Source organism: Acomys minous, assembly GCF_964271855.1.
Source record: "Acomys minous genome assembly, chromosome: 3".
Taxonomy (NCBI): Eukaryota; Metazoa; Chordata; class Mammalia; order Rodentia; family Muridae; genus Acomys; species Acomys minous.
The window spans coordinates 101512308-101528721 of record NC_140485.1 but is presented as its reverse complement, the minus strand read 5'-3'; the positions used below and the strand labels follow the sequence as shown (position 1 = coordinate 101528721).

The window sequence follows — 16414 nt, the reverse complement described above, 5'->3', positions numbered from 1 at the left end:
TTACTTAGTTTACATAAGCATATATAGATGAAGAGGTGAGGAGAAACGGAGAGAGGACTATAGCTGGAGAGGCTGGGAACTAAGAAGTGATAGGATAACTATTATTCATTTATAAATAAATTCTGGGGAAAAGCAGAGAGGTTTAAGCATTTCTGTCAGGGATGTTTTCCTTTTTGGACGGCACAGGATGCTCCACATGCTCACAGAACCATAGGTTAGCAATATTGGCAAGGATTTAGGAGCTGGTTGCATGGTATGGATTTTCCTTCATGTGTATAGGGTAAGATGTAATACAGGATTATGTGACAAACATTTCCTGGAAAGAACACACACACACGCACACGCACACGCACACGCGCACACACACACAAACACATACCCCTCCTCAAACTAATAAGACAGAAAATACCAAACAGAAAACAAGGAAACAAAAATCCCTATAGAGTCCAAAGACCAAAGTAACGACTGCACCAAAGTCAAATTTGGTGAGCCATGAGGGGTTTGTTTGCTTTTTTGGTTGGTTTGGTTGCTTTGTTTTGTTTGTTTATTTTCTTGTTTTGCTTCTTTTTTGTTGTTGTTGGGGCAACTAATGAAAATATGGTTGAAAGGTTACTCACTGGGGCAGACAAAGATGACTCAAAAACATCAGCTGCACCACTCAGAAGTCCACTCCAACAAAGGTGAGGACTCCTGAACAAAGGTGAATACTCCAGCCTGGAGCTCTCAGCTGATGGCGCAAGAGCAGAAGGTCTGCAGCCCAGCTGCTCAGTCTCAACCCCCAGCAGCTGTTTACTCCTCCAAAAGGGGGAGGGGCCTTTGAGAAATTTTCTGCTGCCCTGGACACAGGGTACCTTGTTTACTCCTGAATCTCAGAGTTTTCCTTTCCCTCCTAGAGGGAATGTTTGCATTTGGAGGAGAATTCTCCACAGCTTATGGGAATAAAGCCATTCTCTTTGACTATTCTTCATGATGCATGGGATGCCCCATGCCTCCTAGTTGCCTGGTTTTATTTTTCTTATAAATGCTAGTGATTGCTAATACATATCTGACACTGATTTTGTCTTTGAAAGCAATATATATAATATAAAATTTACATAATATAAATATACATTATATTTATTTAAAATATATAGTTATATATTATGTTAATATAATAACCCCACTTTCAGAGCAAGCATATCTTTTAAGGATCTTTTGTTTGTTTTCTGTTTTTCAAGACAGGGTCTCTCTGTGTAGCCTTGGCTGTCCTGGACTCACTTTGTAGATCAGTCTGGCCTCGAACTCACAGTGAACTGACTGCCTTTGCCTCCTGAGTGCTGGGATTACAGGCATGTGCTGCCGTGCCTGGCTTCTTTTACAGATTTTATTTTTTTTCCATACAATATACTTTAATAATATTCTTCGTTCTCTCCCAACTCCTTAAAGATCCTTCCCTGTCTCTTTCTTTTTCTTTCTCTCTTGTACAGAGAGAGAGAAAGAGAGAGAGAGAGAGAGAGAGAGAGAGAGAGAGAGAGAGAGAGAGAGAGGGAGGGAGGGAGGGAGGGAGGGAGGGAGGGAGGAGGGAAGGGGAGGGGAAGAGAGCGGAGGGGAGGGGAGGAGGGAGGAGGGAGGAGGGAGGACGGAGGAGGGAGGAGAGAGAGGAGAGAGGAGAGAGAAGAGAGAGGAGAGAGGAGAGAGGAGAGACCCCAAAACTAAAGACAGAAAATACGAAAAAAAAAAAATAAGGAGTCAAAAATCCCCAGAGCGTCCATGTTCTGTGGTGGCCAACTTCTCTTAGGCACCTGCCCCAGAGTGTGGTTGATACTCAGTGATAGGGAGTCTCTGTTCACCTCCCCTTCTCAGTTCTGGGATTTTTGTCTGGTTTGAACCTGTGCAGGCCATGTGCTAGCTAGTCTAGTCTTTCTGAGTTCATGTATGTATCATTCCTAATACCTGAAAGACCTCAATTTCTTTGACTCTTCCACCACCTCTGGCTTTTACAACACTGAGCCTTGACAAGAGGGAGTTTGATAAAGATGTGCTACTTACGGTTGTATGCTGCAAAGTCTCTCTTACTGTCTGCATATTGTTCAGTTGTGGGCATCTATATTATTTAACATCCACTGAGAGCAGCAGCTTCTTTGATCAGGGTTGAGCAATGCGCTGATCTATAATATAGCAATATGTCACTAGGAGGGTGGGATTTTTATTGCTGTGTTCATTTAGCCGAGTCATAGTAGTAGGATTTGATGTCTTCATCTTTAATAGCTGAGTAGTGTTCCATTGTGTGAATGTTTTGGTTGTGTCTTTATGTGGTCTTGGTATCCGAGTAATAGTGGCTTTGTAAAAATAACTATGAAATGTTTCTTCAGTTTCTATTTTGTGGAATAATTTGAGGTCTATTGGCAGTAGTTGTTTTGAAGGTTTATTAGAACTTTTCACTAAATCTGTCTGGATGTGCACAGGCTTTTGCTTGGGAGATATTTAATTGTGGCTTCTATTTTCCATCACTACACACTGTCGGGTCTATTTAAATTGCTTATTTAACCTTTTAAAAAATATTTGGTGGGTTGTATATTTAAAAAATTCTCTTCTTTTAGGTTTTTCAGTTTGGTGGAATAAAGATTTTAAAAGTATGTTCATATGATTCTCTGAATTTCATCTGTGTCTGTTGTAATGTGTTCCTGCTCATCTCTGATTTTATTAATTTGGATTTTCTTTCTTCATCTTCTAGGTAATTTGGTAAAATTTTGTCTGTATTGTTAATTTTCTCAGATAACCCAATGTTTGCTTCACTGAGTCTCTGTACTTTGTTTTTATTACTTTGATTTCAGCCTTATGTCTGATTATTTCTTTTCCCCTACTCTTTTAGAGTATTTTTTTTTCTTATTCTTCTAGATCTCTGATGTATGTCTTTAAGTTATTAACCTATTAAAAAAATAAGCATTAAGTGCTACGGGCCTGCCTCCTAGAACTGCTTTCATTGTGTCCCATACGTTTAGATATTTTATGGCTTCATATTAATTCAACTCTAACAACCTTTTATTTTTCTTCTTGATTTTTATTTTGATCCAATTTTCATTCAGTAGTGAGTTGTTCAGCTTCCATGGGTTTGTATATATTTTTTTTACATTTCTATTGTTGTTGGTATCTAGCTTAATCCATGATGGTCAGACAGGACGCAGAATGTTATTGCAATTAAAAAAATATCATTGAGACATCCTTTGTGTGTAAATATGTGGCCAATTTTGGAGAAAGTTCTGGGGGCCACTGAAAGTAAATATATTCTTTTGTCTTTGGTTGGGATGTTCTGTCAATACCAGGTAGGTCTATTTGATTTCTGACATCTTTCAACTCTAGCGTTTCTCCATTTATGGTTGAGAATGGGATCATTACTATAGTGTGAGCGTCAATATGCAAGTTTAGCTGTAGTAGTGCTTCTGTGCTTCTCCTTCTTCTTCTTCTTCTTCTTCTTCTTCTTCTTCTTCTTCTTCTTTATTTTTATTTTTATTTTTATTTTTATTTTTATTTTTATTTTTTGAGACAGGGTTTCTCTGGTTAGCCTTGGCTGTCCTTGACTCCCTGTGTCGACCAGGCTGGCCTCAAACTCACAGAGATCCACCTGCCTCTGCCTCCCGAGTGCTGGGATTATAGGTGTGCGTCACCACACCTGGCAGCAGTGCTTCTTTTGTGAACTTGGGTGCCCTTATATTTGGTACATTAATGTTTAAAATTGTGATAACTTCTTGATGGGCTTTTCCTTACAAGAGTATGGAGCATCTTTTTCTACTTCTTCTGATGTTGAATGGAAATCTATTTTTTCAGACATTAATGCAGCTATACTTGCTTGCTTCTTGGTTCATTTTGCTTAGAATGCTGTTTTTCTCTGTTTGTCTTTCATGGTGAGTTGTATTTCTTGGATGGAGCAGAAAGACAGGCCTTGCTCTCAAATCTAATATCTTAGTCTTTTTATTGTGGAATTCAGACCATCAACATTGAGAGTTATTGATGAGCAGGTTTATTAATTCCGGTCAGTTTGCTGTTATGCTGTAGGGTCCCCATCCCTCTTTTAACTAACAGTTTGAGATTATTTACTTATTCCCATGTCCTCTTGGGTACAACTATCCTTCAGATGGCAATTTACTTCTAGTGCTTTCAGGAAGCTGGAATCAGGAAAAGAAATTGTTTAAATTTATTTTTATGATGAAGTATGTCTATGTTTTTGTCTGAGATTGGTGGTGTTTCTGGACATAGTAGTCTGGACAGGTAACTGTCATCTCAGAGATTGTAGAATATCCATCCAGGTTCGTCTGGCTGTCAGAGTCTCCAGGGAGAAGTCAGGTGTCAATCTGATGGCCCTGCCTCTATATGTGACTTGGTCTTTTCCCTTGAAGGTTTTAATAGCCTTTCTTTGTTCTATACTTTTAGTTTTGATTTGTATGCATTGTGGGGACTTTCTTTTCTAATTGTATCTATTTGTGTTTTGTATATGTGTTGTACCTTGATAGACATTTCTCTGTCCCTGCTCCCACCTCTGGCTCTTTCTGCCTCTGTCTCTCTCGTCTCTGTCTCTCTCTCTCTCTGTCTCTTTGTCTGTCTGTCTCTGTCTCTGTCTCTGCCTCTCTCTGTCTCTCTCTCTCTGTGTCTCTCTCTCTGTCTCTCTGTCTCTCTCTCTCTCTCTCTCTCTCTCTCTCTCTCTCTCTCTCCCTTTTTGGTTTTTCTAGACAGTGTTTTTCTCTGTAGCCTTGGTTGTTCTGGAACTCACTCTGTAGACCAGACTGGCCTCACACTCACAGAGATCCACCGCCCTCTGCCTCTTTAATGCTGGGATTAGAGGCATGCTTGTGCCACCACCTTCTGTCTGGCATTTATTTCTGTAGGTTGCAGGAATTTTCCTCTTTCTTTTTGTGCTTTTGACCTTGGTTTCTCTCCTTTCTCTATAGCCATTATTCATAGGTTTGGTCTTTTCACAGTGTTCCACATTTCCTGGGTGATATGTTGTACCTAGATTTTAAAAAATAACTTTTCTTTTTGACTGAGCTATCCATTTCTTCTACCTTGTCTTCAAGACCTGAGATTCTTTTTTTCATGCTTTTAAATTTGTTCCTGAGGCTGACTGTTGAGGTTCTTGATTGGCATCTTCAGTTTTTCATTTCCAGCTTTATTGTACTTTGAGATTGCTTCATTGGTTCTGTTTCTTTGTCAAAATCTCCTTTCACGTTTTGAACTGTTCTCATGATTCCATTCAATTGTTTGTTTTCATGGTCTTTGTTAAAACATTTATTTATATTCTCTTTAAGGTCTTTGAACATATTCGTAATTGCTATTTTGAAGTTCTTGTTTTGTGCTTCAGCTAAATTGCTTTTCTTAGAAACCTACAAGAGGAACATCCTGATGGGTAGATCGGGGCCCAGGGGGTTCTGCTCAAACTATTGCACTCACCAAGGACAATACGATAGTAAACATTGAAACCCTACTATGATCTAACCAATGGACAGGACATTCTCCACAGCTATGTGGAGAGTGGGGACTGACTCTGACATGAATTGTGGTGCCCCATATTTGACCACCTCCCCTTGGTGGGGAGGCCTGATAGCAATCAAAGAAAGAATAAGCAGGTTACCAAGATGAGACTTGATAGCCTATGACCATATAGTGGGGGAATAGGTCCCTCTTGGTCATAGACCTAGGGAAGGGGAATAGGGTGAAAGTGAGAGGGAAGGAGGAATGGGAGGATACAAGTGATGGGATAACAATTTTGTTGTAATCTGGATAAATTAATTTAATAATAATAAAAAAGAGAGAAAAAGAAAAAAAATGCTTTTCTTAGGGCCTAACACAATAGGTTTGCTCCTTTCTGGAGGAGGCATACTGTCTTGGTTGTTTGTGTTTGTGTTTTGCACTGGACCTAGGCATCTGGAGTTATGACACTCTAAGTGATTGTTGGTGTGGGTATCTGGTCTTGTCTTTGTCTGGTGGGTGTTTTGTTGTTTGGTTGCTGTTGTCCACTCTGGATCCCAGCCAAGTGTGGTGGTTATGGTGTCTCTGGTAGAGACCTGTTCCTCTAGGTGACAAGGAGTCACAAAGGAATGGAGACAGGCTAGAAGGAATGGTTGAAACTAGGGGGCCATGGGTCTTCACCAAGAAGCTGAGTCCCATAAGTAATGGCGGTATGCCGAGAGCAGAAATATAGCTTAAAGTAGTTTTCCTATCAATTCTCAAAATAAGTTAATGGAGTATATGTTTTGCAAAGAAATTGATAGCATTTTATAGATTAGAGTAACTGAGGCCAAACAGCCTTATCCAAGACCCCATAAGCAAAGGGGAACAAAACTTTATAGCCACTAGCCATCTGCCTCCCCATGGCAGCATATGACCGTTCCCCCATTCCGTTCAGGGAAAGCAAATGCTATGAGGGTATTTTTTTTATGTCACCTGTTTGTTTGTTTGTTTGTTTATTTATTTATTTATATTGAAAAATAAAATCATTCATATTACATCTCAATTGCTATCCCATCCCGTGCATCCTCCCGTCCCTCCTCCCCTCCTGCTTTCACCCCATTCCCCTTCCCTATGACTGTGACTGATGGGGACCTCCTCCCCTTGAATATGGTGCTAGGGTATCAAGATTCTTCTTGGTAGTCTACTATCCTTCCTCTGAGTGCCATCAGGCCTCCCCATCAAGGGGACATGGTCAAATAAGGGGCACCAGAGTTCGTGTGAAAGTCAGTCCCCAGTCTCCACTTAACTGTGGAGAATATTCTGTCCCTTGGCTAGGTCTGGGTAGGGGTTTGATGATGAGTGCACATATTGTCCTTGGTTGGTGCCTATGAGGGTATTTTTATTAGCTAGTTGGAATTCCATCTTATTTTAGTAGCATCTAATACATGTTTAAAAATCTTTTCTATAGTAGATAGTTAAAACTTAATTTTCTGATGTGAGTTCAGCTTCAACAGAGGCATGGCTCTGCTGATCTTACTTTGAACAGAGTTTAGAATACCCAGGAAAGTTGAGTGTTTAATAGTGAGGAGTTCACTGTAGTCCTACATCTGATCATGTGAAGTCTGCCCAATTACTCATTTTATATATGAAAACATCAGAGGGGGCGGGGAGGGAGAGAGAACGAACGCTACAGGTGCTTTATTTTCATATTATCTGTGGTGGTTGCTAACACAGTAGCTAGGTACTTAGTATTACTAAGTCACTTTGCTGCTTAAGTGATGTGAACCCTGATAAAGGAAGTGTCTGTTCAATGGGCAAGAACAGATCATACTTGAGTGGATTGTAGATACCTGTCTCTCTTCAATAGTTTATCATGCATCACAGGCTGGCCTTTATCTGAGAATGACCGTGAAATTTTCATCATCCTACCATCTCCTCTATTTCTTTTAAAATGTTTATTTATTTTGGCCTTGCTAGGTATAGAATCCAGGCAGGGCCTCATCCACGCCTGGCATGGCAGCCCAGTCTTCATTTTGGGAAAGCAGTCAGTTGTCTCTGAAAGATTTTATATAGAAAAATTTTCACTAATCCCATTGAAAGTAAGTTTCACTCATTATCTTGAGTAAATAGCTATAGAATATTGCTTTAAAAAGCTTACCCGATAGATTTCCAAAGTGGTTGTACTAGTTTGCATTCCCACCAGCAATGAAGGAGTGTTCCTCTCTCCCCACATCCTCGCCAGCATGTGGTGTCGCTTGAATTTTTGATCTTAGCCATTCTGATGGGTGTAAGATGGAATCTCAGCGTTGTTTTGACTTGCATTTCCCTGATGATTAAGGAGGTTGAGCATTTCTTTAAGTGTTTCTCAGCCATTTGATATTCCTCTGTTGAGAATTCTCTGTTTAGTTCCATGCCCCATTTCTCGATTGGGTTATTTGGTTTGGTGGTATTTAATTTCTTGAGTTCTTTATATATTTTGGATATTAGACCTTTGTCAGATGTGGGGTTGGTGAAGATCTTTTCCCAGTCTGTAGACTGTCGCTTTGTACTCTTTACGGTGTCATCTGCCTTACAGAAGCTTTTCAGCCTCATGATGTCCCATTTATTAATTGTTGACATTAATGCCTGGGCTGTTGGTGTTCTGTTCAGGAAGTTGTCTCCTGTGCCAATATGTTCCAGGCTCTTCCCCACTTTTTCTTCTAAGTGATTTAGTGTCTCTGGTTTCTATTCCACTCCTTGGAATATACCCAGAAGATGCTCCAGCACACAGCAAGAAAATTTGCTCAACCATGTTCATAGCAGCCCTATTCATAATAGCCAGAACATGGAAACAGCCTAAGTGTCCCTCAGTAGAAGAATGGATAAAGAAACTGTGGTACATATACACTATGGAATACTATTCAGCTATTAAAAACAAGGAATTCCCAAAATTTGTGGATAAATGGATTGAGCTAGAAATGATCATAATGAGTGAGTTAACTCAGAAGCAGAAAGACTCAAATGGTATATATTCACTTATATCTGCATATTAGCCCAACGGGCATGTCCCACGAAAGCCTTCACTTACCAGGAAACAGAGACAGAGGAGAGGACATTCTAGTGGGACTCTAGATGTGAGATTCATGAGAGAAAGGCAAAGTAGAAGGACCCAGAGGGTCCTAGGAGCCTACAAATAGAACATTATGATAGGCAGATTTGGGCACAGGGGTCCCACTCAAACTAGGCACCAGACAAGGACAATACAGGCGGTAAACCTTAAACCCCTACCCAGATCTAGACAATGGACAGAACACTCTCCACAGTAAAGTGGAGAGTGGGATATTACGTTCTCACACACTCTGGTGCCTCACCTCTGACCATGTCCTCTGGATGGGGAGACCTGATGGCACTCAGAGGAAGGACAGCAGGTTACCAAGAAGAGACTTGATACCCTATGATCATATAGAGGGGGAGGTAATCCCCCTCAGGAACTGTCATAGGGGAGGGGAATAAGGGGAAAACGGGAGGGAGGGAAGAATGGGAGGATACAAGGGATGGGATAACCATTGAGATGTAACAAGAATAAATTAATAATAATAAAAAAATGGAAAAAAAAAAGCTTACCCAAGACTAGATACTCTATGCCTACTCCATGTCTTTTGCAGTGTCAAAGAACAAAACAAAAATTTCAATACAGTGTTGTCTGTCTGTCTGTCTGTCTGTCTGTCTCTCTCTTTGTCTCCCTCTCTTCCTCTCTCCCTCCCTCCATCCCTCCCTTTCTTCCTTCCTGTTCTTCCTTCCTTCCTTCCTCCTTTTCTTCCTTCTCTTCCCCCTCCTTTTTTCCCTAACAAAAGCTGAATTGATTTATGGCAATCAAGTAAAGGTCTATCAGTAAAGAAGCCCAGTGTGTAGTCACTATGGGGAAAATTCACCAGCTTTTAAGTGTTAAAAATTAGGTTTCATGGTTAGGTTCTTTAAGTACCAAAGAACCCACTGCATCCATACTGAGTTCTGTCTAAGTGTTGATTGTCCAGTGGCGTCATTGGCCAGAGAAGATGCTGTGATTATAGACAGGAGAGCTCTGACATGCTAAGCTGCCTCAGAGTTCATGTCCTTCAACATTTAGTTGGTTAGATAGAAGCAAGTATGCTAAAAGCAGCATTTGATATTGATATCTTCTGAGTGCTCTTGTTGGTTAAGCATTCTCTTGATAGAATTTCTTCATGAAAAAATACATGATGTTTAATTTGTCAACCTTCTTTACTTTTTTAGTTCATGTTGGTTCCTGATCACCACTATTCTCTCTTAATTCCAAGTGTCACTCAGATCTTTTTCGAGTCTGGACACTATACCCTATCACCAAGAAAACGAAGACAAACTTAGAAATAAGTTGTCATCTGCTTTGAATACAAAGGCTATTCTTTCTCATCAACACCATCATCATTTATATGTAAATATAAATCTATGTATATAGTGTGTGTATATATATAATTTGAATAAAATGAATATAATTTGATATCTCCACTATATATTTCATACCTTTCAGCTCTTCTAACAGATTCCGTTGTCAGGCTCATCTCAAGATCTACAGAGGACAATTAAGCAAGGAGCTGGTGAAAGATAAGAAACAGACGGAGCGCTCCAGGTACTCTGTTAGGTTACAGCAAAAGGCGTTTATCTCAAGTATTATCTAGAAGCAAACTGGAAGATTAAACAGATGATTGATGCCAAGTCTCAAGTCTTTCTGCTTTCACTCAGGGTGCTTCTTAAGGCGGACATGTAGGATGCTTTTCTTCAAGGCAGAGTACATGACAATGACAATTTTGAAAGAATAATAACCAGTGTTACTTTGAATCTGCCATACTTCAACCTGCGGTCCTTGTGAGATATTCTAGAACAGTGGTTCCCAACTTCCTAATACTGTGACCTTTTACTACAGTTCTTCATGTTGTAGTGACCCCAACCATAAAATTATTTTCACTACTACTTATAACTGTAATCTCACTACTGTTATAAATTGTAAGTATCTGATAAACAGGATTTCTGATGTGTGACCCCATGAAAGGGTCGGTCTACACCCAAAGGGATCATGACCCACAGATTGAAAACCACTGTTCTAGAAGGTTATGTCCGACCACAGGTTCTGAAGGTTGGAATCTCAGCAGGTCAGTACAGATCAAAGCGTAGCTGGGGGGAAGTATCAGCAATGAAAGTGAAAATGTAAAAAGCATGGAAGAAAACGCTCAGCAAAGTGTTTCAACAGGGAGACACTGGGAGGGGACACGCACCTGGATGGCAGTTAACAAGTAGTAAACAAAGGCAGCTCTAAGCCTCCCTCAGCCACTGAGGATCAGCTGCAGGAAAGCGGCTGGGGACAGCTGATATCTGCAAGGGGCACACTACTTGTGATGTTCTGTGGGCTAGCCTCACTGCATGAAGGGAAACCAGACTTCACTCAAAGAGCTTCAAAGAAATTTGGAAGGCAAACTCAGTATTGCCCAGAGGTGAAAGGCAGAGAGCTGGGGTGACAGCTTCAGTTGGAACAGGGGTTCAAACATGTTCCCTCCACTCCTCATCATTTTGTTTTATTTTTCCTTTGTGTATTCTATTCTTTTACTTTTATGGATCAACAGACTTGAGCTTGACTACGGTGTTTTAAACAGGATGAGAGCTAATTGAATGGGACTAGTTGCCCAAGGGGATAAAGAGTATAGGTACAAGATCTAGGTGTCATTTCTGTCATTGAAAACAGGTAAAAATAATTTTGTTGTTGTTGTTTGTTCTTTCAAAACAAGGTTTCTTGGTGGAGACCTGGCTGTCCTGAAACTCACTCTGTACACCGGGCTGGCCTCAAACTCACAGAGATCCGCCAGCCTCTACCTCTCTACTGTTGGGATTAAAGGTGTGCACCAACACTGGTCAGCAAGATGAATCTTATTGCACATACATTTTTGTTTTTTGTTTCTCTTTGGTTTTTCGAGACAAGGTTTCTCTGTGTAGCCTTGGCTGTCCTGGACTCATTTTTGTAGACCAGGCTGGCCTCGAACTCACATGGATCCACCTGCCTTTGCCTCCCAAGTGCTGGGATTACAGGCCTGCACCACAGCACCTGGCTTGCATATACATTAAAAAAATATATAAATAGAAGATAATTTAATGGTCATATTGCAAATAAGATTGAATATAGATGTTTTTAGGCTTTAGTAGCACAGATTTCTTTGATATTTTACTCTTCTCTCTCTCTCTCTCTCTCTCTCTCTCTCTCTCTCTCTCTCTCTCTCTCTCTGTTGTGTTTTGAGATAAGGGCTTATATAGCCCAGGCTGGTCTTGAACTCACTGGATAGCTGAGGCTGGACTTGAACTTCTGATTCTCCTCCTTTTACCTCCTGAGTGTTGCAATTACTTGTGTACACCCCCATCCCTGTATTGTGTTTCCATTTTTTCAGGCCACTATATGGTTCAAGATGTCTGATTGGCAGGGTGTGGTGGCGCATGCCTTTGATCCCAGCACTCGGGAGGCAGAGGCAGATGGATTGCCTGGTCCACAAAGTGAGTCCAGGGCAGCCAAGGCTACACAGAGAAACCCTGTCACAAAAAACAAAAAAACAAAAATCAAAAAACAAAAACAAAAACAAAAAAACCCCCAAAATATGTCTGATTGTAGTTAGCAATTGATCCAGGGGAAATTAAGGTCCCCTTTTAGTGTTCTTGGTCTCATTCCTAAAATAATTTAAGAATGACCTCATGCAGCCGGGTGTGGTAGCACACACCTTTAATCCCAGCACTTTAGAGGCTGAGGCAGGTGGATCACTGTGAGTTTGAGGCCAGCCTGGTTTACATAGTGAGTCCAGGACAGCCAAGGCTACACAGAGAAACCCTGTCTCAAAAAACTTAAAAAAAAATATGACCTCATGCAAGTTCAATAAAAATCTTATTAGTGTTTAAAAGAAACAACACTAGTCATGCAAGCTGTAAGCCTCAGCAGCTGCTTGAAAGAGCAAAGTGTAGAAAAGAAGAAAAAAAGAAGTCATGTTGTTTAAGATGGCATTGAGGTCAGTCACATGGTGGATGGAGGAGGCTTTAGAGAAGAAGTAAAGAAACCCAAAATGTTGGGGGTGGGTGGCAAACCTAAAGTGTTAAGAAAAATGTCCCTAGAAAAGAGATAGAAGAAAAAGAAGTTACACCATTATGAATTATTAAGAAAAATGGGCAGACTTACAACCCTACAAGGCTACAGCCTATTAGCTTGTATACTAATGTTACCATTTGTGGGTCTTGATTTGGTTCATTTTCTCAGCCAGTTGAAGAATTAAAGGGCAAGAAGATATTGGGGGGAAATTCTCTAATATAGCAGACAGGAGCATACAGAGCCAGCTGGTGAAGAAGGACATTTAGTAGGAGCGAGGGGATGTGCACACACCAAGCAACCATGCAGAGACACACATGGTCAGCATTCCAGAGGGCCTACTCAGGGAGCCCCAGATCCAGCCCCTCCATGACGAATGGGGTTTTAAAGCTCTTTGAAGCATCTTTCTTCTCCCAGTTGAAGGTTGGTTAGTTTGAACAAAGACAGGATGGGTGATCTGCCCACTACTTTGGGGCAAACGTGTTGTGATCTGGCCTTGAACTGGTTGGTCTAGTCATTTAGCAGGAGATCCCTGCTGGTGGAAGAAAAAAGAAGTCTCCCCCTCCCCCTCCCCACTGCCCCCAGGAAAAGAGGAAGATGGCCATTTTGGAAGTTCCAGATCTTTAATACCTTGTTATGGCCCCATCTCCCTATCTCTCTATTAAGGAATCTGTGTAATTCTTGTCCCTTGCTAGGGCCAAGGGTTTTGTAGAGGAAACATACACTATCTCATTAAAAAGCTAGTTCTTCTTTAGTATATGCCTGTCTCTTTAGCATTGCTTTAGCCTGTCTTCCTAGGCATGGCCCCTTAGCCAAAGCGATTGACCCATCTACCTGTAATACCAGGTCTCCACCCTGGTCAGAGATTCAGTTCTCTTGGCTAGGAGTTTTTTTTCTACTCTAACCAATCTTCACTGAGTTCTTCTACATAAGAGGGAAGAAATTGGAGTGGAAGAAAACAGTAGGCTGTCCAGTAGAGTCTACTCACTTGAGGTACCTAAGGAATTCTACTTATATATATATATATTTTTTAAAAATGTATCATTATCAGTAAAGAAAGCAAAGAAAGAAAATAGGCATTGGGTAAGCAGTAAAAATAATTGTCCCCAGAGAAAAAACCATGCATGTGTTAGCCACGTGATATTTCACTATTGTCTTCAATGCGAGCAGAGGAAATGACATCAAGCAGGTTTAGAACGTCAGTGTGTTTCCGTGGCAAGAGCAGCAGAGACGGTGGAGTCCACCTAGTCCAGCAGATGGGAGAGTGACTTAACAGTTCTCTGAGAGGTTGACGGGAAGGGACACACCCACCAGCTGGCACAGAAACAGCGGTGGGGTTGATGTCACAGCACTCTGAAAACCAGATCCAGGAGGAGGGTTAGACCCACTTAGGGCTGTGGGTTCTCAGAGCAGGGGGTACAGAGCTAGAAAAAGTCTCAGAGGAAGGGAAATTGGTTTTGGCAGGGATGCACAGAGAAGGCCTAGAGGAGGAAGGAGGAATTTTATTCAGATTTTGAAATGCAGGTCAGAATCTTCTGGGAGGAGAGAAGGAATGCTGAGCAAAACAGTGTCCAAGGAGACAGAAGCAGATGTGGGAACAGATAAGGCTTCCTGGGAGCCTCAATAAACCAATTTGACTGAGCTGGAGGCCTGATACAAGGCTGTAGTGGAGCGGGATGTTGAAAGGCCCTGTCTGATAAAGGGCCTTGGATAGAGCATGCATTCCTCAACTTTGACTGCAAGCCATTTTCTTTTCTTTTTTTCCAGGCAATAAGGATCTGCTGAGATTATTGTGCAAGAGAGGGACATTATTAATACATTCTGGAAGCTTGGTATAGGGATAAGAGGGGACAGTGACCAGAGGAAGGAAAGCTGGTCTCAGCAGCTGGTTCAGAAAAGCCTGGAATAAGGGCTTGACACAAGAGAGGTACCTTTAAAAAGCCACTTTCTGTGCTGTGCTTGAGGCAATTTTCACCCCCTGGACTTCAATCTCTGTGGGTTTCCATAAGTGTTTTCTCATGTCAAACCTATTAAATCCATTTCCTCCACCCCCCACCCCATCTCGCTCACTTTCTCCTTTCCTTTCCTCCCTCACTCTGTGCCCCTCCATCTCTCACTGTCCCTGTCTCTCACTTTCTGTCATTGTTAATTAAGTCATTTATGAATACTTACTTATTCTCTACCACTTACATTCTGGACACCATGTGAGGCATCAAAGGTTCAGAGAAGCTGATTCTGTTCTCCTGAGAAAAGCAAATAATAAGAGAGCCAAGGGAGGCTCAGCAAGCAGCCAAGTACAAGCTTGTGTCAGAGTACTAATCTACCATGCCAGAGGAGATGATGCTGAATCCAACATGGAAAAATGACAAGGAAGTCATCAGGGGAAGTAAAAAGAGGGATGCTGTGGCATAGCATGGGACATGAGCTATCCGTAGCGGGTAGTTTTGGGAACTGAGTAACAGGTCTTATGTACAGGAGTGAGGGACCACAACGTTGGAAGAGTTACCAGGGTTTTGTGTGTTGTGTTTAGGAATTTAGTTTTCATTCTAAACATGTGGAAATCTACTGGAGAATTTACCCCTTGAACAGTGGCATCAGTTATTGATTGATTGATTGAGTTTGTAAAGCTGAGGATTTACATTTTCAGGGTCTGCAGTGATTGAGACAGGATGTTACGCATGGTTCAACCACTTGGTGTCTCTGAGCCCTTGGGCACCTAACCTCTCTAAGCCCCAGTTTCTTCTCAACAACAACAACAACAACAACAACAACAACAACAACAACAACAACAAAAACATTTATCTTCTTCGTAGGCATTGCTCGTTAAATACTGAATCTTTTACGGCATTCCCAGTTTGGTTCTCGGAACACAGAAAAGCCTTCAACGCTGACGTGGCTGCCTGCGGTCTCTTGCCCCTATCATAAAGACCTTCTGTTGGAAATGCCATCCACCTCAGGGTGCAAGGCAAGCTGGAGATAAGAATAAGCTCGACAAAGAGAGGCCAGTTAAGACACCTCTGGAACTTTCTATTTTCTGCTCAGTGGCCAGCTGTCATTCAGACGGAGTTTAAAAATGTTTGTGGAATAAATGAAAAGGAAGACTGAGCAAACAAACATGACTGACTAGCTGAAGGGAGCCAGAGTGAGTAAAAGCCGCCTGTCAGGCTTCAAGCTTGGTTGCCCAGGAGAGCCCCAGGGTCGCGGACATGACAAAACCTTCTCCACTGGGCTCAGTTTCTCAGGCCACTGTTCTCCTGACATCCTTGGGTGGTTGGTGCTATTTCAGTGTCTTCATGTGCTCAGTGGCTGTGCTGTGCTGTTTGTCACTTTTTTTCCCCCACAATGTTGTGACCTAGTCACAGTGAAAGCATATTTGAATTTAGGATAGCAGAAGGTTTGGAATCTTGAATCCACAACCTTTTTTCTGTCTGTTTCTACATCATGCGGGTGTCTCAGGAAACACCATAGCGCGTTCAGCCTTGTTTAAAGGTCTCGAGAGCATGCCATACCTTCACAGTTCATAGCGTTTAGCACAGAATAATTGTTGCAATTCATTGGCATCCCAGGATCACTATTTTTGTTTCTGTATAAAATATGGAGTTTTACGCTCATTCTGTTTTAGGTCTCTTGCTATTAAAATAAAACAACAAAATATAGCTCAGGGTTTGGCCTTTTCGCTGTGTGTTTGTATGTGAATGGCACGTGTAGTGCCTATGTGCCTATATATGGGGGTTCATGCATGTGGAGGGCACAGGAGGACGCTCTCAAGCTTGGGCCCTTCAGACACGGTCTCGCATTGTACTTGGAGGGAGGCTGGCAGCTGCTTCCTGCCTCTGTCTCCCAAGCGCTGGGCTTACAGGGCTGTAATCAGGGCTGCTTTTCTGTTTT

The 16414-nt window shown here is 41.6% G+C and overlaps 1 long non-coding RNA gene across 5 annotated transcripts in view; it reads left to right on the top strand.

The window, feature by feature from the left end:
* LOC311593972 overlaps window positions 1-16152 on the top strand; it is a 34330-nt gene extending 18178 nt beyond the window's left edge. For 3 of the 5 annotated variants that reach the window (XR_014777881.1, XR_014777883.1, XR_014777885.1), the window contains 3 exons: window positions 9947-10045; window positions 14294-14453; window positions 15340-16152. This is a non-coding gene — a long non-coding RNA (uncharacterized lncRNA). Of the gene's footprint in view, window positions 1-9672; window positions 9851-9946; window positions 10046-14293; window positions 14454-15339 lie in introns of all 5 variants that reach the window. The other 2 variants (XR_014777882.1, XR_014777884.1) reach the window with 1 other exon arrangement.
* Window positions 16153-16414: the final 262 nt, after the last annotated feature.